Source organism: Aedes albopictus, chromosome 2, assembly GCF_035046485.1.
Source record: "Aedes albopictus strain Foshan chromosome 2, AalbF5, whole genome shotgun sequence".
NCBI lineage: Eukaryota > Metazoa > Arthropoda > Insecta > Diptera > Culicidae > Aedes > Aedes albopictus.
Genome location: NC_085137.1, coordinates 446,394,981 through 446,418,012, shown reverse-complemented (window position 1 = coordinate 446,418,012; position 23,032 = coordinate 446,394,981). Strand labels below are relative to the sequence as shown.

Genomic DNA, 23,032 nt, shown 5'->3' with positions numbered 1-23,032 from the left:
AAATGGCAAAATAATGATAAAACTAACAACCGGAGTGAGAGTGCCTGCACATATTTGCCCCCAGGTTTCACAACAACATCTACAAACTAGCAACTAGGGATAGGGTAAAAGGGTATAATGCGCCCCACCGGGGCAAAACGTCCCCTCTCATTTTCTAGCGATTCAAGCGCTTTTAGCATGCGTGATCGATTAGAAATCCTAAATATTGAAGAATAATTGCCATAAAGCTGGTCCGTTAGTTGATTAGAGCAGAAAAGCAATAAAAATATCAAAAAGTCTGAAATCGAGGCTTTTTGCGTAATATTTTACCTCTTGTAAGCTGACTTCATTGCAAACGAAGCTATTTCTGTTCGCTTGTGCTATTTTGCAACTTTTATACAGTTAAACACTTGTTGAAAGACCCTTCTAGGATAAGCATGTGGTGGAATTATCCCCTGGGACAGTTTTATGACGGGGCTGGACGTTTTTCTTTAGATGGGGCGTATTGCCCCGTTTGTTTTGAAAAGGCAAATTTTGGAACGTTTTCGAAAAACGTTTCAAAGCTTCCATAGCCGCCCCTACAAAAGCAAAGTTCTCATGCAACACTTCACTGACTTTAGGAACAACGATTTGCAGTGGACAATATATGGAATAAGGCGCCAGTTTTAGATATATTGCCTTTTCTGCTTAAGGGGGGGCATATTATACCTGTTTACCCTATAGCCAACCAACGTTTCAGCAGCACACAACATTCCATCACTAACGACAACGAGGCTGATGGAAGCTTCGTCGTGGCTTCGTGGACGAGCGGCTATTGTCTCCAAGCATTTAGTCGCATCGTGCAAAGGAACGCGGGTTCGATTCCCGCCTCAGCTGTCAGGAAAAGTTTTTGGCTGTGCCACTGGGCGTTGCATGTTAGTCCGTTGTCTAGGGCCGTGCTTCCTCCAAAGAGCGAATAGTAGTAGGGTGCGAGCACCGGTTTTGGCCAGTCTAAGGGAAATCATTTTTATAAAAATAATCAAAAATCCAATGAAAACTACCAATGTGTTAAATGAAAGGTTTCGATCTATACTTGATTAGAAAAATGCAGAAATCAAGCTAATACTTGATTTTTGTATTAAAAGTGGCACTGGCCAAAATAGAAGCCTTGCCGCAGTTTTGGCCATATTCTCAGCTTTGGTTTCTATTTTGGCCAATCACGTGTATTTCTTATGGGAGTGGCCAAATTAGAAGCACCCTGGCCAAAATAGATATATGAGAGCTGATATTTTAAGAAAAAATATTTTTTTCTTCCAGTTTTTAATCAAAATACCATAACAGCTGCAATCATATTATTATATTAAAATCTACTAGTCAAAAATAAATTTATGCCAATTTAGATCGTTACAGGCTGAATACCACACTATGGCCAAAACTCCGGGCTGGCCAAAACTGAAGCTTCTACCCTACTGTCCGGTTTTTTTTTCTGATTTTGTCTCTTGCATTTACATACAGATTTGCAGCGATTTGCAGTCGCGATGCATGAAATATTTTGAACACAAAAATTACTGATAGGTTGAATTTTGACACTAAAAATTTGGTAACACAAAAAATAAGGTAAAATCACCATTATATGACCAAAGCTGCAAGAAATTATTTCAGTCTGTAAGAGACTACCTCACGTCAAATTACCAATGAAAATATGTTCGTTTTAACGAAAAAAGATCGATGATATTCAAGCGGCATCCAGAAATGTTTATTAGAAAGAAAAGTCCGCTGTGCGATGGTTTTAAAAAACGAGGAAAAATGAAAATTTTATAATAAAAACAGTTAGACGTATATGACCATTAGTATGGGACACGCTTGTATGAGAAAAATAAATCCTCACTCCAGTCGACTTTTTCGATCCCATTTAGGTCCCATATGAACTGTACAAAATTTCAGCGCATTCGGTGAAACTATAATTTAGCGCAAGCGGTTCAAAGTTTGCATACGATTTACTATGGGAAAAGTTACACTTTCAACCGAAAAATCCCAGAGGTCGCCCTTTGTCTCCTTAACTCAAATCGATCAAAGTTTCGTGTAGGAAAATCATTTATGAAACTTTCCTTCGAAGACCGCAAAATGATTGGATGCTTGTGGAAAAAGTTATTGATTTATTACCGATTGGTGATCCAACGGACGGCTTTTTGTTTTGTTTTTTCAGCAGCACTGCTGCTGCCGTTGTTGCATGGGGTGGCGGGAGGCATCACCACCCCCAGAAACCGCAGCTGCCAAGGCAGCAGTTACAGTGCTGCTAATGAAACAAAACAAAAAAGCCGTTCGTTGGATTACTAATCAGTAATAAATTAATAACTTTTACCACAAGCATCCAATCGTTTTGCGGTCTTCAAAGGAAAGTTTCATAAATGATTTTTCTACACGAAACTTTGATCGATTTGAGTTAAGGAGACAAAGGGCGACCTCTGGGATTTTTCGGTTGAAAGTGTAACTTTTCCCATAGTAAATCGTATGCAAACTTTGAACCGCTTGCGCTAAATTATAGTTTCACCGATTGCGCTGAAATTTTGCACAGTTCATATGGGACCTGAATGGAATATAAAAAGTCGACTGGAGCGAGAATTCGATGTTTGTCCCATGCTAATGACCATCCTAGCACACCCTAGGTTACTTGGAATATATTCAAGGCTGAATGTATCTCTCAGAAAAAAAATAATTGAAATCGAAGGGTGGGCGATAATTGTGTAGTAATTTTTGTTTCCGTTTTTTTTCGATAAGTAATTTTTTTATCTGTATTAACGAGATTTTTAGCCCTAGGCTGGTTCATCTCGGGGCCCACGCTTTACTTCCCTTCCGAAGGAAGAACTCACATTTTGCGGGTTTGTCGGGAGTGGGATTCGATCCCAGGTTCTCGGCGTTCTAACAGGTCAAGTATCCTAACACCATCACACCAGGTCCGCTCCCTCGATAATTCATTGTTATATCATGAAAAATCTTTGAAGCCGTGGAGTGGATCTGGTGTGGAAGTTAAAGCACGTCACTATCGCGCGAAGGACTTGGGATCGAATCCCACTCCAGACTAACTCACAAAATGTGAGTTATTCCTTCGGATTGAAAGTACAGCGTGGGTCTCAAGATGAAATAGCCTAGGACTACACACTTAAATTCAGAAATTGATCTCGGTAAACGGTTTGCCGAGAATCCAACAGCTGATTTCTCGGTAAAATATTTACTGATTCTAGGTAAAAATTTTACCGAGATTTTGGTAAACCATTACCGAGTCTCGGTGAACTTTGCCGAGATCTCGGTAAAAAGTTGGATTACCGAGATATCGGCAAAGTTTTCACGACATCTCGGTAAAACCTCGTTAACCGTTATGTGTCCGACAAACTTTTTGCTTTTTTCTTCGCCGTGCTTTTCAAATGGGCGCTGGGTACCCGGGTACCCTGTCGGCCACATAAGGGTTAATACAGAAAAAAATCTTTGAAGCCAATATTTTATTTCAACAACCAAGTTTTAGCTTTTAGAAAAATAAAATTACTGTTTTTTCATACGATAAATGCTTATATGTTGATGATAATCGAGAAAAGTTGCAACTGATCTTGATCAGTTACATATATAGTTCAAGAAGTAGCATTCTAGAAGAAAGTTTTTTCCTGCAAAGTTTTTCATTTTGCTAGTTTATTCCAAATACTTGTAGGAGTCCAAGAAACTCCAAGAGAAACTCCTGTAGAAAAACCTGAAGAAATTCTAAAGGCGATTCTGAAGGGGATGAAATATAACTCTTGGAGGAATCTAAGAATGCAGCCCTAGATACAGGAATCCCAAAAAGAACTTATACTGCAATCCAAAAAAAGACCCCTATATGAATCCCAGAAGGAGCTCGTGAAGAAATTCTTGGACAAATCACAGAGAAATTTCCTGGGAATTTCTTATGCTACTCTATAAAGGAAAAAAAAATCCTGAAGAAATCTCAAAAGAAATCTGTAAATGTTTTTCAGAAAAAACGGTATAATTCACGAATGAAACTTTGAAAAACACTGGAAGAACATAAGAGGAACTCTAGGAGAAATTACAGAAGAAACATCTGAGATGCATCTCGGAATGGACTTATGAAAGAGTTTCAAGAGCTCTGTTGTATGAAACGCAGAATAAATTCAATATAAGGAACTCATGAATCATTCCCCGTAGAAACTCCAAGATTGATTGAAAAAGATTCATTATCCTAGAAGGGTAAGACATCCCAGGGATCAGACACCCTATCCACACAAAAACTTTCTATCGAATTCCAAGAGACAATCAAACGGAATCGTACTAAATTACCTTGAAAAAATCCAAAAGGGAAACTAAGGCTTTCATGCAAGTATCCCAGAATAATCTCGTTTACGTAATCCGTGACAGCATTCCTGGAGGAACGTCAAAAGAAAGGCTAAAATATTAACGACTCAAAAGCAATAATAAACTATAAAATTTCCATAAACAAATAAAAAAAGCATAAATAAATCAAAATTTCCCATAAATTATTGATTTTCGAGCAATAAAAAATGTAGGAGTTTCCACGAATAATTCAATAATTGCAATAAATTACTACATTTTTTCCGCTAAAAAAAGTTTAAATTATCCATAAATAAATCTGATTATTCCATTGATAATTTCAAAATTACCAATTGAAAAACATCAAAGAGTGTGATTATGGCAAAGTGGAAGTGCCGCTTTTTTATTCGGGTTGGTCGCGTCGTCCTCGTCAATTTGAATGTGCAAATCGTCGTACCTATGTGTTGTTGGGGCGGATCAGTGTGATTTCAGAGAAGATGCCAGTTAGTGGAAGATGCTGCAACAGATACACACTCGACACTTGCATGGATGTTTATAGGTGAGCTCGTTCCATTTTATCATAATTATTGCTATAGGATGTATTGAATCCTGGTTTTTGTGTATTTTTGTATTTTCTAACAAATATTGAAAAGTTCGTCACGTCATGTGTCGGCGCTAGTTCCCATTGCATTTTTAGTTGATAATAAATATTTTTCTTTCATTTTTTGCATTTACACAAAAATTTTAGTGGTTCGTCATCTTCGGTGTCGATGTATGCACTATTTTATTCAAAACTAGCTGTCCCGGCAAACGTCGTACTGCCTGCCTACTTTGTTTTTTGACATGCAGTTCTGGTGAGAAATGACCCGCAAAATGGAATTTCAAATTTTCCCGTTTTTGTTGCTTTCCCGACCGGTTTTTTAAATTATTTTTCCGTACGAACACGTCGGAGCCCTGCAAGAATACAACAGTAAAAGAATTATGTCGATCTGTTGACCCGTTCCCGAGCCTATTCGTGACATACAAACACCATTCCGTTTTTATTTATATACTACCTGTCCCGGCAACGTCGTTCTGCCTGCCTACTGTGTTTTTTGACATGCAGCTCTGTAGGAAAATGCCCCGGAGAATGGGATTTCAAACTTTCTCGTTTTCGATGCGTTCCCGGTCGAATTTTCCAATTACTTTTTTGTACGAACACGTCGGAGACCTGCACGAATGGAACACTGAAAGAATGGTGTAGATCCGTTGGCCCGTTCCCTAGCCTATTCGTGACATACAAACACTATTCCATTTTTATTTATATAATTAGATGAATACGCGTTCTGATTCAAATAGGTTGCATGAATCATATCACTTACCAAAGCGAATCCAGATCATGTGACTTTCCCCCCTCCCCACTGACAAAAACTCCTTCCCGTGACAGTCATCATTCTTATTACTACAAGCAAATTTGTTTAAAAAATTCAAGTATTTATACTTGGTGCACAGGTAAAAAGTGAGGTTACGCGACGCCACTGGTTGATCTTGGTCTCTAGTAGCAACATACCTCACACTAACATTCCTTCCCTTCCTCGATGACCGTAAGGACGAGACCGGCGTCGTTATTGACTTACTAAAGTTTGGAATTCTCGAACTGTGCACACTGAGAGCGGTAGCTACTCCCAAGCTCCGTATGTTGGTTCCTTTGTGCAATTTTGATTGTTCTGGCCAATCACGGAGTAGCAACTACGAATTGTACGGTCATCTATGCTCATGCAATTCCCAATTGAAAAACATCAAAAAAGCACTTGAAAATTTAGCAATAAATACCTACGAAACAATGAGTAAAGTAAAAGCTCTGACCGAGCCATGCGGCGAAACCGCATAGAGGTTTGAGGAACTGAGGCGGCAGAAGGCCGCCAAAGTTTTCTGAAATCTGACGCGCCGTAACTGCGTCGATTCGGTTCTAGGCAATCCACAGTTCCAAGAATTTGCCCGATATAATGCGAACAGAGATGTTATACCTTTTTAAATTCCGACGAGCATTAGCGAGTTCGGACAGCAAGCGATTGTCTGTTAAATTGCACACAGATTCAGTCTTTCTATCATAATAGTTCTAGGGTGTAGTAGGTTAGAAATTTTTTGTTGGAAAAAAATAGTTTTTTTTTTGAAATTGTTGATTTTATTGTGGAATTTCTGGAATTTTTTATTACTCGAAAATATTTATTTATGGGATGTTTTGATTTACTTATGCGTTTTTTGATTTGTTTATGGAACTTTTACAGTTTATTATTGCTTCCACCCCCATTTATTTATTGGAAATTTTCGATTTATTTATGGAAACTTTTTATTTTATTATGGGGCGTTTAATTGGCTGCCCAAAAGAAACTCATACAGAAATTCCTGATAAAACTTTCCAATAGAAATTGTTAAGATACCACTGGTGAATTTTACGAGTACACTCCTACAGAATTGTCAAGAAAAACTTCTTGAGGAATAGTGTAGAATTAGCAACTAGTTAAAATACACAAAAATAAAAACCAAAAAAAAAAAATTCTTGAGGAATACAAAAAATGTATCCAACGGGAAATTTTGCTCATCTGGTCTATTATTGACAAAAACGTCCAGTAAGAAGAACAACGCGAACCAGGTAAAAAAAAACAAGGAAAACGACGACGCGCACATCGAAACCGACAACAACAGCGTGACCAGTTTGAATCCGAAATGAAAAAAAAATAATAACCACCACGAATCACACCGTTCAAAAGAAACTCCTTGAGGTATATTAAAAATATTGTTTTTATGTTTATCTCGGAAACATGCTAGTAGGAATCATAGGAAGAATTTCTGAAGGAATCTCTCAAGGAAGCCCATAAATACAACCGTCTAGATGAATCAACAAAATATAAACATTACATAGAAGAAATATTACAAGAAATAATCAAGTGGAATCGTACAAGATAACCTACACAAATCGCAGAAAAAATCATGGATTGATATCAGACGCAGGCCTTCTTGAGGAAATCCTAGATATTTAATAGAAAATTCCCATGTGCACTCCAAAAGAAACTGTTTGAGGAATGTTCTTCTTGATAACTAAGAGGAATCCTACGAGGTGTAATCCCATTATCATTCTCATAGAACAATCCTTCGATAAGTCCTAAAAGCACTTCTCAATATCTGCCATGTACAGGGGATAGACAAAATGATCGGGACAGGCAAAATTTTCACTTTTCAAAAAATGTTCAATTAGCTGTAACTTTTCGAAAAGTGCATCAAATATTCTTTAATTTTTACTGTAAGTTCTTCAACTAGTTGTGTATCAGTGGACAAAATTTGGAAAAGATCGGACAATTCTTCACGAAGTTATAAAGATTTTTGAAAATGGTAAACTATCCGATAGCCAACTTTGAGCTGTTATATCTCCGGATTCAATTAACCGAAAGTAATGAAATTTTGACCATTAATGACTTATGTAATGAGCTATGAAAAACCATTGACTAAACTTAATATTCTTAACACGGAAGAAAATTATTACGATTAGATTATTTTTCTAATAAAACAGCTAATTATCCAAAACATCAACATCGTTTAAAAATTCAAGATGCAAATTATAGTTCATTTAGTTTCCCTCTAATTGACTTATATATAAATGCGTTTTGAAGGAAAGTAATAACATAGCCACCAATAAATTGAATAAGTAATGGGATGCATATTAAAAATAGACCAATTTACTAAAAAATCGTGAAAAAAATAAAATCGCTATAACTTTTTCGCTTGTTAAAAATTTCAAGTTAAGTCAAATGTTTTCCAGAGTTCATTATATAAGTCATGAATGGTCAAAATTTCATTGCAATCGATTCATTGAATCCGGAGGTATAACAGCTCAAAGTTGGCTATCGGATATTTTTATCTTTTTCAAAAATCTTTATAATTTCGTGAAGAATTGTTCGATCTTTTCCAAATTTTGTCCACTGATACGCAACTAGTTGAAAAACTTACAGTTAAAATTTGAGAATATTCGATGCACTTTTCGAAAAGTTACAGCTGGTTGAACATTTTTTGGAAAGTGAAAATTTTGCCTGTCCCGATCATTTTGTCTATCCCCTGTAAATATAAAGCTTAAATAAAAACAGTTGTATCTCTTTTGCACTTTAGCATAACAAAAAATAAGCTTTCTGTTGAAATTAGGCCAAACGTTTCTTTATATACTATTCATCTAGATTAGAATTACATGATCCAGATATGATTCAATCATATCTATATCATGAATTCACGATCAAATCCTGACATGCTTTCTTAGTCGGGCAGACGACCCATATATCTTTGGGTGGTAAAATACCTTCATATTCATCTGAGAATGGCAATATGTACATACATTTGCACAGCCCGCGCCAGTCAGCCAAGCTAGGAGGGCTTATTATTCCAATCAAAATAGTTTCGCATTCACACTTTGGCCTCTGCCGGCTAGATGAGCTAGTTGATCGCTAGTGCCGCCACTGGCGTGGGGTCTAAACATAAATACATATCTTGGAGGGAGGTGCGAGCGATTGCTTTGCGAGAAATGGGGCGCCCAACATTACGAGCTTGAGTAAGTAGCGGCCACATACTGCGGTGGTATTCAGCGTTGTTTACGTTCCTGAAGCGTATGGGAGGCACTTTTCTTACCCCGGTCGGCCTGGTTATCTCTGATAGGGAGTTATAAATGATCAATCGAGTGACGCGCGACCAACCGCGGTATCTGGGTGGTATGGATGATCTAACGGGGATTTAGCGTGTCTTGAGTGGCATGGATGCGAAATTGCCAGGTGTCATTGGACGACGCGGCGGGTGCCAATTATGGAGGCTTTCACTCATTGAAGGGTCGTTTAATCATCGTGATTTGAACGCCAAGCAAGCTTGAATTTTTTCTAGGCTCATAGATCATGTACATAGCACAATCATAGGTCATTAGTAGAACAAATCACATGCATGTGAAACAAATATTAAAATCTGATTTTTGTCTGATTGTGTTGTTCAATACCCGAGCAGAGGAGAATATCAAATTCATAACAACAAAATCACATAGCCTATTTTTATATCATAGTTTGTTATTATTAACTTATCAAAGTAATAACTTTTGTTATGATCATGTTATTGAAATTCATCCACTAAATAACATTTCAATAATATACTTTGTTGTAGACCCAGTTTTGTTATTATTCTACTATTGAAAATGTACAAATTTGTGATGAACTATAGCACACTAATAACAAGTTTTTAAATTCACTTTTCCATGTTTTACGAAAGTGACCCCAAACTTTTGGCCGATACATCATTTTGAGGGGTGACCCCAAACTTTTGGTCGATGACATGATGAGTTAATTTACCTAATAACTTTTTATTCTAAATTTTTTAGCTAAGTTCTGTAAAAAGTAGTTGAAAGCTAATAGAAAATGGATTATATTACCGCTCTCATCTTTAAATTTGGTCGACCCAATTTCCAGCGACACTGTCGTAAGTTTTTATTCGTTTTTTAGAAAATTTGGCAACTTTGGGTTAAGTTTACATACAAAGTTTTTTGAAAAAGTTTCTGTTAAACCATGTTCAAAGTTTCTTTGACTTATTATCTATTGAATGATACCTAGGGTTTTGAAATTGGACGCAAATCGGCGAAGATATAGGCCTAAAAAAATGACATGTTTTTGAGGGGGTGACCCCAAACTTTTGATCGGGAGAGATGACAAAAAATTAGTGCGCCACACAAACTGTGCATTAATTGGAAGTTAAATGCATTTAATTTACTTGGTGGGATTGAGTGTAAAAAAAGGTTTTTTCAACATAGCGGAGTTTCAAAGACATTATGTAACTTTTCTGAAAAAAAAAATGACGAAAACGTGTTGAATTGTTAAGTTTCATCATAAGCTGTACGTGAAATCATAAAATTGAGTAATGATTTTTCTGTATTGACATAAATTATCCCGGCTAGGCGACATGTTTTATCATAAAACTCTGTGTTCCTGATGATTTCTCCAACAGGGCTAGCATTGCCTCACAATTTTATGCATTGAAGGCTGTTCGAGCCCATATGAAGTTGATAATCAATATTCACTTCTTTTCTCGATCAGCTAAGATACAGGAGATACTCAAAATAACAGGAACACTTTTCAAAAAATGTACAACTCACTGTAACTTTTCGAAAAGGGCATCAATTGTTCTCAAATTTTTACTGTGAGTTCATCAACTAGTTGTGATCAAAATTTCATTGCATTCGGTTCATTGAATCCGGAGGTATAACAGCTCAAAGATGGCTATCGGACTATTATACCCTTTTCTAGAATATTTATAGCTTCGTGTAGAATGGCCCGATGTTTTCCAAATTTAAACCACTGATACACAACTAGTTGATGAACTTACAGTAAAAATTTGAGAACATTTGATGCCTTTTTCGAAAAGTTACAGTGAGTTGAACAGTTTTTGAAAAGTGAAAATTTTACCTATCCCAGTTATTTTGAGTATCCACTGTAGCTGTGTTGTGTCGCACAGTGTTCGAAATCGATGATTTTGCGATCAAAATTGAATAACTTTTTTTAGGTTGGTTCTAGAGGTTTGGCGTGTTCTACAAAGTTTTTCTGCATGTTAAAAGGCATCTTTTGATAAAATGTTTTCAATGATTAATCCCCCTAGAAGTGAGATAAAAAATTTATTTTTTCAAAAAAATTTTTTAGAGGTTTGACGTCTTTGGCAAAGTTGTAGCCCATAATAAGAGAAATACTTTCGTAGAACATGTCAAAGCTCTGCCTCTTACGGTTTTCGAGATATGGATCGTTTTGTGCGAAGTACCCCTAAAACTAGTTTTTTCAGTGTGGCTTCAACAGATGCAATCCTACAGTTTTGTGACCTTCTACAAACTTGTTCAGGACGTCAAAATACACATTTCTTCCGAAGATGTAAAGTCATTAGGTCTTAAAACAAAAAAGTTATAGGCAAATTTGTCATATTTCAAGGTGTACTTTCACCTTAAGAAACTATTTCCGGCGCAAAATGGCGCAGATGGCTCAGTCGGGGGGGGGGGGGGGGGGGGGGGGGGTTCGGCCAAAGGCCATTTTGTATGGACAAATTAAAAATTTGTATGGACTAATGACCACGCGGGGGGTTGAAAAGTCCCAAAAAAATGACCACGTGGTTTATGGACAGCCCCCTAGTTCATGGTGTGATGCGGCTTTATGCTTACCATGCCTATAGCCACTACCCACACAGTTAAAATTTTCGTGTAATTTTGCGTTTATTTCGATGCACATATTTGGAGCATCGAAATAAACGCAAAATTAAGTGATGTTTTAAAAATACACGACCTGTAAATTGAGTCGTGTAAAATTAAATTCGATTAAATTTGAACGATGGGTTCATAAACCACGTACCGTCGTGCGGGGCTTCTTTATACACTTTTTCATGGTTTTTCAACTTTATGACATTATTACTCCCAGAGTAGTGCATGGATTTCCACAATTTTTACACACAATAATCGTGAGTATGTATGTAGGATGTATGCAAAATTTGAACTAAATCCATCAATAATCAAAAAAGTTGTTCATACACCAATCGGACACATCTCATATAGAACCGGATGGGGGCTACTTTGGACATTTTTATCTATAACAAAAACTACACTTCAAATTCCAGGATTATTTAGAAAACTACTTCGTACCATTGCTGTAGTATTCTATATCAGACATGATTTCAATAAATATATGCGTTTTAAGATGGTTCTGCGCTACTTTTGATATTAAGAGCAGCGTGATATTGCTATAAAGATAGCCTGAAAAAAGGGGCCATCAGTCCTTTATTTAGGTGAAACGGTCATTTATAATGTATAACAATACAATACGATTGTATATGCTACTTTGATAAATTTTGAATAAATTGATCAACCCTTGGAAATTTATGAACTGTAGAAACAATGCTTACAGACCAAATGTTCTTATACGTTATGTATATTTTATTGGTTTATTCGATGTTTTCTCGCGTCCTGACAAGCAATAAACGGTATGTTTGAAAAATAAATTCAACCAAATGAAGGGAAAACTATTGCTTCATAATAGTCCCATAGACATCAGACAGATTTGAACCATATTTTGATCTAAAAAAATCCATTTTCAAAAGTGTCCAAAATAGCCCCGCATGTCAAAAGTAACCCCGCACGACGGTAGGTGTATTTTTACAGCTTTGGATTGCATCCCACCAGTACCCATGATTTCCTAATGATGCCTTTTTGTCTAGAATTCGATCCCTTCACAAAAGGATCAAACATCAGCTGCTTTGTTTTGCTCTGTTTTACCATAAACTGCGCCATGAATGTTGTTCTCGATGCGAAGCGCATCGCAAACCGGAGCACCGGAAGATACGCGGGGCTGCTGTTGGAGGCGCCATTGCCGATTATTTTCGCTGTTTTTGTCAATACTATGATCCACACTCGACGTCACGCACTCGTTTAACTTATGGTTTTCTTGTATTCACTCAAAAACACGATACAAAACTTATAAACAGCGCATCTTCCGGTGCTTTCCGTAAGAACAACTCTTGCGATCGCCAGCAAAACAAAACTTAACCCAGGGACGCCATTTGTATTTTGAGTTTTAAACGAGTGATCGTGTAAATTTACACGATAGTTGAAATTTCTAGCTTCTTCAACGGGAAATCGTATGCTTTTCAATTTATTTATAAACGCAAACATGAAAATGCGATGCGATGCAATATTAAGATAATAAAAATGTAAAACTGAGTTTTTTTAATGCTCAAAATACAGGGGATGGCCAAAATGTTTGGGATAGGCAACTTTTTTTTCTCTCACAAAAAAGTTCAGCATGCTATAACTTTTCATAGAGCGCATCAAAAAATCTCAAATTTTGACTGTTTGTCAACCTCTTATATATGCATCATTGGTACAAATTTGGGCTTGATTGATTAATTTTTCGCAAAGTTAGAACCGTTCGGGTAAAACACCTTTTTTTAGACAACGCATTTTTGAGCTGTCATATCTCGGAAACCAGTAAACCGAATTGAATGAAATTTTGAACGTGCACTAACAATATGTAAATGCTTCACAAACTATTCAAACATAGATACTTTTTAAACGTTGAAAAAAGTTATCATGGATTGACACTTTTTGGACTTTTCTCGAAAAAATGTAATTTTTTTACATTAATGTGAATAAATTTTTGTGTTGATATCCAAAGATTTTCCACTTCTGTTCTCAAATTATCTCTAATCAGATATATTAGAGCTTATTTAGATTGAAGAAAGAACACATTTAATATTTTTTGTGTGGTATTGTAAATTTTACTTATTTTCCTCTATATGGGTAAAAATTTCAACCCGATATAACTTAATTCGCCGTGAGAAAATATTACATTTCATAACGTCGTATTGAGTATCAATATATTGTTGATAAACGTTAAAAAATTCATTCAATTTGGTTCACTGGTTTCCGAGTTATGACAGCTCAAAAATGAGTTGTCTAAAAAATAGTGTTTTACGCAAGCGGTTCTAACTTCGCGAAAAATTAATCAATCGAGCCCAAATTTGTACCAATGATGCACACATAATAGATTGACAAACAGTCAAAATTGGAGATTTTTTGATGCACTCTATGAAAAGTTACAGCATGTTGAATTTTTTTGTGGGAGGAAAAAAGTTGCCTATCCCAAACATTTTGGCCATCCCCTGTATGTGCATCTATTTCAACTCAATTTTCAATCGTTTATTCGTTGAAACTCGTGTAAATTCACAGTTACTACGATTTACATGTCGTTTAAATTTAATTATTTTTTCCTGGTTAATCCGAGTAAAACATCTATTGTTCTTTTTACGGAAAGGCGAAATGGATGTTTGTGTGGTGGCGAAAGGGTGAAATGAGAACGATCCAATCAAAGTTAGGCCAACTCCAAAGGATGTCCCTAATGGCGATGTCTGCGGCATTCTCTTCAACTCCCACGGCAGCGTTCGAAGTTCTCTTTGACGTTGTCCCACTACACATTCATCTCAAACAAGAAGCACTTTCTTGCACTTACCGTGTACGCGTACTCGGTTTACTAGAGGAAACCGCACATCAACACACACCTCGTTGTTTCCACTTTTGATGAATTGGGACAACATTGTATTTGATCTTACAATTGTAATTTCCCATTTAGGACATTTTCCACGAAATTCCCTCACCGGGAAGGTGGACATCTGGATATCTGGAAACCAGTATTTCGCACGGCATCGTATGTTACACTGATGGCTCCCTTATCGAAGGTGCTGATGTTTATTATCTTGGCTGTATCAGTCTTACTCACTTGGTAGACACTGCACCGTTTTTCAGTCCGAAATCTTTGCTCTTATATGCGGAGTGCAATCAGCACTTCAGCAACACGTAATGGGCAAACCCGAGTAGGTGGAAAAATCTGATTAATAGCATATTCTATTATGATTGATTGAATTACTGAAGAGCAAAAACTGATATTGGTTTGATTGATATAAGAGGTAAGCAAAGATGGTAAGAAGGAAAAAGATGAACGACTGCCGCTCCTAACAGGCGACACGAATAGCGCCGCTCTGGTGAGCCAAAGTTCAACTAATACACTTTTAATGAATTTTCGGAAAAATCTCAAAACAAGCACACAGACAAATTCACGCTAAACTTTTTTCACACATTTCACACAGTCACGCGCAAGGTTATTATTGTAATCGTCAATGGATTTTCAATTAAATCAATCGATTCAGTGATCGGTGAACCCATTTTTAGCTTGACTTGAATGTTCCAATGTTCGACAACACGAATATGTTTGCACAAACAACTCAATTTCAATTCATATGTAATGTGATTACTTTTGTGTAAATCAAGATGTTACATTACGTAAGAATTGCAGACACACGCGCCAACTTGTGACGTAGTTGAGGGATTGGTGAAGGCCTCTAAAAGCAAATGAAATTCGGAAATTATCGACGCAGTTCATTTAATTTAGGCATATTCACGTGAAAATTAGTGTATTTGGCTGAAAAAAAATAATTTGATTCAATTTTGGAGAGCTTTGCCCCCCCACTACATCACAAGTTGGCGCCTATGATTGCAGATGTCGAGGCTTTCAGATGCCTGGCACTGTAGTTTATCTTCGTGGCTGGATTCTCTTCAAAATATCTTGGAAAAAAAATGAGATGTAACCATACATGTGATGATTCTAATGTAGATTCGAAAATTATGAAAAAATACATATTATTCAAAATCATGCCATATATGTAATTTCGGTATATTAAAATATTTTTTTATAACCAAAATATTTACAAAAAAAAGTTTAATCATATTTACTCGACGCAATTTTGTGTTACGCGGTTTTAGCGTGTTTTAATGGGACACGTTCGTTGTAGTACTAGATTTGTAGTAATGAGCTGAATTATAGTATGGTGAGAAGGTCAGTTCTCCGTTTCTGCAATGAAATGATGCAAAAGGCGTGGGTATTATGATTCCTTGCCTAATTTGATGCTGTTTGAGCAAAACTTTGGATAATTATGTTGTTTATGTTGCAAGATATGGAGAAAACAACAACACTGTTGCCCAAAGTTTTGCTCAAACAGCATCAAATTAGGCAAGGAATCATAATACCCACGCTTTTTGCACCATTTCATTGCAGAAACGGAGAATTGACCTTCTCACCATACTAAAATTCAGCTCATTACTACAAATCTAATACTTCACCGATCTGTCCTATTGCGTCAAAATGGTACACGCTAACTTGAATCTAGCCATAAAGGATGTTTTTTTGCGCTTCTCGCTCAACAGATGGCGTTAGTGTAGCATACATAGTGTGTCTCCGGAGGAATGTATGGAAACATTTAGAGTCGGTCATCTTTTTCCTTCTAACCATCTTTGAGGTAAAAGAACAGAAATAATAGCAAAATCTAATATGGTGAAGTACTCAATAATAGCTCGTTAAGATATTACAAGATCAAAACAATAGTAGACAAGATTTGTCACTTTTTTTTCTAGAAAAAAAAAATAAAAAAATGTCAGCCTCCAGCATTGAACCTACGACTTTAGGATTCACAGGCGGTAATCCTTACCACTCAACTGCGGCTCGTTGTTGTAAAAATGGGAATAAGAGCATGCGGTTCTTCGTTTCCACAGCTCAGAAAGGGGCACATGGCATTTCACTAACATTAAGCCATCTCTATGGGTGTGTATGTGTTCCATTTCGTGCAGAAGAGCTAAACTTGTTCTTATGAAGAAATTTTCAGCTATTTCGACAAGAACAAAAACTGATATCATATCACTTTGAGCTATTCGTGTGATATTCATTAGATTTTTGAATAACTCATCAAGACCACATCGAGCTATGACAGCAACAAGTGTTGGATTTGAGATATGATTCAGATATTCTCGTCTACCCGGGAAGTAATATACTTCTGTTCAGATAGCCAGGCTACTATTAAAGCACTTGCTTCGGCCAACTCCAGGTCGAAGATAGTTATCGCTTGTCGAACTCAAATCGACGAGCTGAATTCAGCAAACGCTGTTCACCTTGTATGGGTACCTGGCCATTCTTCCATCGCTGGAAATGAATTGGCTGATGAGTTAGCTCGCACTGGAGCATCACATGACTTCATTGGCCCTGAGCCAGCTATTCCGATATCGAAGTGTTGAGTAAAGCTTCAGATTCACATCTGGGCTGCCACACAACACAGACAATACTGGAATAGTTTGGAGTCATGCCGTCAAACCAAAATGTATTGTACTAAGCCATCTCTAGGGGTGGCGAAGTATCTAACAAATCTGGTAAAAGCATTGACTGGCCACTGCCGACTCAGCTATTACATGGCGAATATTCAGCAAGCTGATTCATTTGCATGTGATAGCTGTGAATCCGATTATGGAACTTCGTTTCATTTGATATTTAATTGTCCAGTTTTTGCGCAACTGCGTTTCCGAGTGTTCGGTAAACACTTATCAAGTGAAACTGACTTCAGAAACCTGAATCTTCAGGATATTCTGTTGTTCTTAACACGCTGTGGTAAAGAGCTATAGGCTCTCTTTCGCTTTATGCGTTATTACAGTGCCCTTTTTCAAGGCGCTGTTTGAACCCATTGAAGTACGCTTATGCGTTAGTACCCTCTTCCAGGATATTATTTCCTATTTCCCTACCTGTCGTTATCCCCATCCAAATCCTTATTTCCTTCCTTTTCTCTCAGGTAGATGATGAAATAGGCTATTATTATGGCGATGGTACAAATGCTCTAAATGGAGGATAACGTGCCTCTGGAGCCGGCCTTTTGATACCTGATACCTGGTGAATTTTTGAAGGAGCCTTGAATCTTAGAAGTTTTGCCCTGGTGTTATTATTAAAATAATCCACGCAAGACTTTCTAAAGTCAAGTCTGAAGGATTCTATAAAAGAATCTCAAAAGGAAACTCAAGAAGAATCCCTTCAAGATGTTCTACAGGTAGCTTTGGAGTTGATTAAGGGTCCTTCCGTAGCATCTACGAGGGCTCTGGTAAAATACTACGGTCCACACAAATTTTCAGCGTTTTGTGTGGAGAAAAATGGACATACATCTACGAGGGGGAATTTCTGATTTTCTAAAGCGATCGTTAAAGGGCTTTCTGAAAAAAAAAATCTGAATCTGGAAAAAAAAAAATCTGAGGAAAACATTCATGTTTTCTATACTGTTTTTATAAATAAACTTTTAGATAATGGCCTGTAATTAAACAAGACTCTTGTGTTGAACTTGAAAGCCAATGATCAGAAGAAGGAAATATTTCTTATAATCATGTTGGCAGCTAGAATATCAAAAAGTTCCATAATCATAAATCAAGAAAGAACAGCCTATGTTGAAAGAAGGGAAAATCTACATTAAATATTTGAGCAACCCCTTTAAGCGAAGAACCTTTTAGATGCTCATTTGGCCAAACGGTATTCGGTAAAATTAACAAAAACCTTGTATTTTTGATCGTTGCGTGAAGGTTACTCGTGCGTTGTGTACATTAAGTTTTGCGAGTATTTTTTTTTTACAAGAAAGTGTAACTGCTTCTGGACATAACATGAAAAATTTATTTGAATTTGTACGAATGTTGTGGAACTGAAAGTATTAATGAAGTTTATTTTCTTTTCAGGTAATATTCACACGACCAAACTGGAGGATCAAATGACATAATAATTGGTAAGAAGCTTCTCACTCAACCTCATTACACTATGATTTTGTAGAGAAAAATTATCAATTTTACCAAAAACTGCTTCCCACTCAACGAAAATTGCTTCACCGCTAGCGCCATCAATCCCAATTGACTGCCTTAGTCATGGATCCACCAAACTCGTTCTGTGCTGGCGCCTTATACGTAGTTATCGAAATGATTCTCAAGTCGCCCGCCACCGCGGCTCATATCTTAACGGACAACACCTTTCTTCACCTTCCTGAACGAGCAGCTTCCTCTTGGCACCTTCCAGTTATAATCCTCTCCCAGCCGAGTCATTCCAGCCGACAGCCGCCGACCGATTCGGCCTTGTGGGCGGATTTCATGATGTGACCGCACCGGTGCTTCCAGTCCTAACCATCATTCCGGGGAGAGTTCGTTGAACGAAAGCCAGCTTAACTTTTACGCCGCGGCGACGCGACGAGTCGGTCCAATAACAAGGCCCCAGGGCCTTGACAGCTTGTTTTTAATTAAGCCGGCTAATCGGGCTCATTAGAGGCTTTCGTTGTTGGTCTGGGGAAACAAGTGGTGGAAGAAAGTACCCGCCTCGCTCGAGAACAAGCTGAAGAACTTTTCACGCTTCGTTATTACACAACTTGATGTTTTTTTTTTCTTCTATTGCGCCACCTCGAGCAAGTGTTGGGCTGACAGGTGAAGAGAAGAGAGAAAGCATCGCAAGAAATGATCACCACTTATTCCGAAGGCATCAGGTAACGAGCACGATGATGAAGCAAATCTTCAAAAGTATTCTCTGCCGCAAGGGCCCTATGGCTTGAATGGACTGAGCAGAGGTTTGGAATTGTGTTGTGATCACGATCCACGTGGATAGATTGGAATAGTTTTTTTTTCGAACGTGTTAAGGAAAAGGTGAGAACGTTCACAAGGAAATCTATGAAGAATTCTTTTTGGTTGAAATGCACAAAGTCGTATGTCTGTTTTAAAGATATTTTCAAACATAATTGTAGATCAGTGCTGCCATGGTATATCAGATATCTTCTAGCGTGTCATATACTGGTACAGAAATATGCCAGAAGGCTTGTCACATGGGCAAAATCTCACTGGCATGAGACAAAACTTTTTAAGGAATTTAGATAGAACACATGCAGAAGTGCTGCCATGCATACAGACAGCCTGAACAGGTCCGCGACTTAGCATCAAAACTCACAAAAACGACTCTAGTCCGCGATATCACCAGAGATAAAAAAGAAATGCTGAAATTTAACCATGCGTAACCCTTTTATTTCTCACCCCCCCCCAATGTTCGGCTTAAATCTAATGGTTTTATACTTATCTAAATGTTGTAAGTGTGCAAACGTGTAAAAGTGTGTCCATCGGCGACGTCATCAGCCATCCGGATGGCAGGACCCAGCCAGAACCGCCAGAACCAGGGTGCAACTGCCTCGCGACCATGGCCGCGATGGTCACCACATCTTCCACGACACGTTCGTTGGCGTCAATCAATAGGCCTGCGGTGGGATCGAAAAACACTTAGACCCGCGCACATAGAACACCAGTACTGAACCTGCTCACCGATCTCATTAGCACTTGAATTTTCTACTCCATTATCACATTAAGCCCCGTAGATTCGAAAAAAAAACGATAATGTATTTCCGGACAGCATGCATGCACTCGTTTTGGCAAATATAATTATCACTTGTCCGACCTTATCGCGCACTACTACTTGTTACTCGAAGGCTAGATCATACGGAACTGTTCAGATGGCTCAGAGATGTACGGGTCTTACCACAACTCTCATTGGGTTTATTCACCACTGCCTGATTCGGCAAATTATTCGGCAAGTGAGTGGTACAATTCTATATTTCCCGATCATCCTATTTGGTGCAATTTGTACTGGTGAGTTGTACGCTAGGTAGCTATTTGGAGATCGGCCTGTCTACGGAGAGGATCCCACCTCATAGGTATTCAGAGAACTCGAATATCCATTTGCGTTTTAAAGATGGGTTCTGTGGTTCTGTTGTGGGGTGTAATGGTTTACAGATTTAAGAACCTCAACATTTATTTTCATTCTGGTGGGTTGATCTCCATTCCATGGTAATCGGGTAAAAGACTCTGTCGCATGCTACCATGTAGCAGGTGACAGGCTTTCTAAAATTACTGCTGGAGCTCCTCGACAGATTGCTTCAGGAATTTCTCTATTGATTCCACTTTGGTTCTTTTTAGGTATTCCTCCAGAATTTTCTTAGGCATTTTTTCAGAATAAAAATGTTCCTCCCGGGAAGTTTCCTAGGAGATCCTCGGATATTACTCCTGGGTTTGCATCATAAATTTCTCTTAGGATTAAATGATTCAAGGATTCTTTCAGAAATCATTCTGACCCTCCAGGAATCCCGTCAATACTCTAGGATTCATTTCTTAGCGTATTTCCAGGAGTAACCCAAGAAATTCTTTTTGGAATTACTGCTGAGCATGAGTTTTTCAGCCATTCCTTCACACAATTGAATTCATTTTAGTAACTCCTGCAAGAAATCTTCCAAATTTCTTTTAAATTTCTGCTGCTAAATTATCCTCCAAAAATTCCTCTAGGCTCTAGAGATAACTTCAGAAATTGCTTAAGATTTTTTGTACTACTACTGCTAGGTACTATGTAATACCTTTCAGTCATTTTGCGAGAAACTCTTACAAAACTCCTCCAGAAGTATTTCAAGAAGTCCAATTCAATTCAGTTCAATGTATTACACTAGTATACAAAATAAAACAAAAGTCGTGGACTTCTGTCAAGGATCAACATTTTTGATATAAAATTAAATACTGATTTCGAGACCGTGCTTCAAAATTTTTTTAAGTAGAACAGTTTTTGAGTTCTACCTAAAAATCGAGCTTCACAGTTTTTTTTTTTTCATAGGGTAGGTAATCAAAATTTGAACCAAATTGTGACTTTCCGAAGTAGCGCAAATTTTGAGTGATTTTTTCTCCCACATGGAAATAATTTACTACGGCAAAATCTTATGTACATGAAAGCCACGGGTATAAGCTTTCTGTTAAGTGGTAAAAAGTTTGTATTTGCACCGAATTTCATTGAAAAATTCGATTATTCGTCAACTATGATTTTAATCTTAATTTGAACTATCGTAATCATAATTTGAACCAATTTTAATCTTAATTTGAACTACTGGCGGCAGCAGCTCGAGCATCTCCCACAACAGTCAATTTCGTGCTGAACAATAGAAAAACACATGGATCTGCTCATTCCCATAACTATTTTTCATTAGGCAGTGGAATTTCAACTAAGAATGTTCTAAACTCTTCAGGAACTTGGAAACAAAATTTGTAATTTGTCATCCCCCAAGAGTAAACAAAACAACCACTTGCGCAGTCTGCCGGCCAACACGGGAAGCTCGCCCCTGTTTACTAGTTCAAATTAAGATTACAAATGGTTCAACTTAAGATAACATTCTCCAAGTAAGAATTACTTAAATTTAATAATTTTATGACAAATAATGCGGAATATTATTCGGTTGGTCAATTCTACGATAAATAAGCTTTTATTTGACGTGTTCACATATTGCGTGTGATACAATGCATGAGCTGTACGAGTGCATCGAAAATGTGATTTCTCTGGGGAAAAATGGGTGAAATTACAGATTTTGCAATTGCCTGTTTTCTATGACAAAAACGCTTTTCTCAATGTTTTTAAAGTCCATGTTATCAGGTTATATTACGGAAAGCTGTTTAACATCTTTTTCGGGACAATATTTGCCGAAAAAGTACGTCGTTTTAATGAATTTCGAAATGGTTCAAATTAAGATTACAATTTAACTAGTTCAAAGTTTGATTTCTTACCCTATTTACTAAACTAAAATTCAAATATCTTGCAATGCTGTCAACCAATTTTCCTACTTTTTTTTAATAGATAGCCAATAATAACATGTTTCGATCGTCTGAACACAGTTTTTGCGTCAGATTGTTGGACGTTGAGATATTGGTGAGTATATGGCACAATCTCCTCAAATTTTAGAAAAAAAAATTCAATATTTTTTGAAGTTTTGAATTCAGCTCAATCGGTGCATTGAATATGGAGCATAAAGTGTATGAAGAGAGCAACGCTGTTATAAAAAAGAACAAAAATCGATTTCAAATCATCAGCCTTGTATGGAAAATCTAAAAAAATGCTCTACTGTAATGTTTACCTTCACGTTTTCATGTTTCTACACTTAAAATGATTATTAGCTTACCGAGTTCAAAAATACTGTAAACTAGTGTACCAACAAAGGTGTAATTTACAATTACAAACCCAGGTTCATTAGGGAAGGGTTGCGTTGGATTACTAAGCTAAGTAATAGTAAACTAACAACGGAATTCAGATTTGGTACCTTAGTTATCGAAAATTTTGAAACCTACATCACATACGTATGATATAGCAGTCAATAGTATATTACTTTCAATATGGTGAATTTAACTAAGCTTGAAACTATTAATAGATTGTTCAAGTTCTTCCAGGGCTAACTTCAGAACATGATTAATAAATCCCTTTAGGTAGATGTTTATTGAGAAATTTATTCAAATATTCTTCTGGTACCTTTGTAATTTTTGCACGAGTTTCAGTTGAAACTTTTT

General features: G+C 37.1%; 1 protein-coding gene across 1 annotated transcript in view; it reads left to right on the top strand.

Moving 5' to 3' along the window:
- LOC109420204 (agrin) overlaps positions 1–23,032 on the top strand; it is a 351,745-nt gene that overhangs the window by 145,056 nt on the left and 183,657 nt on the right. The window lies entirely within an intron of this gene.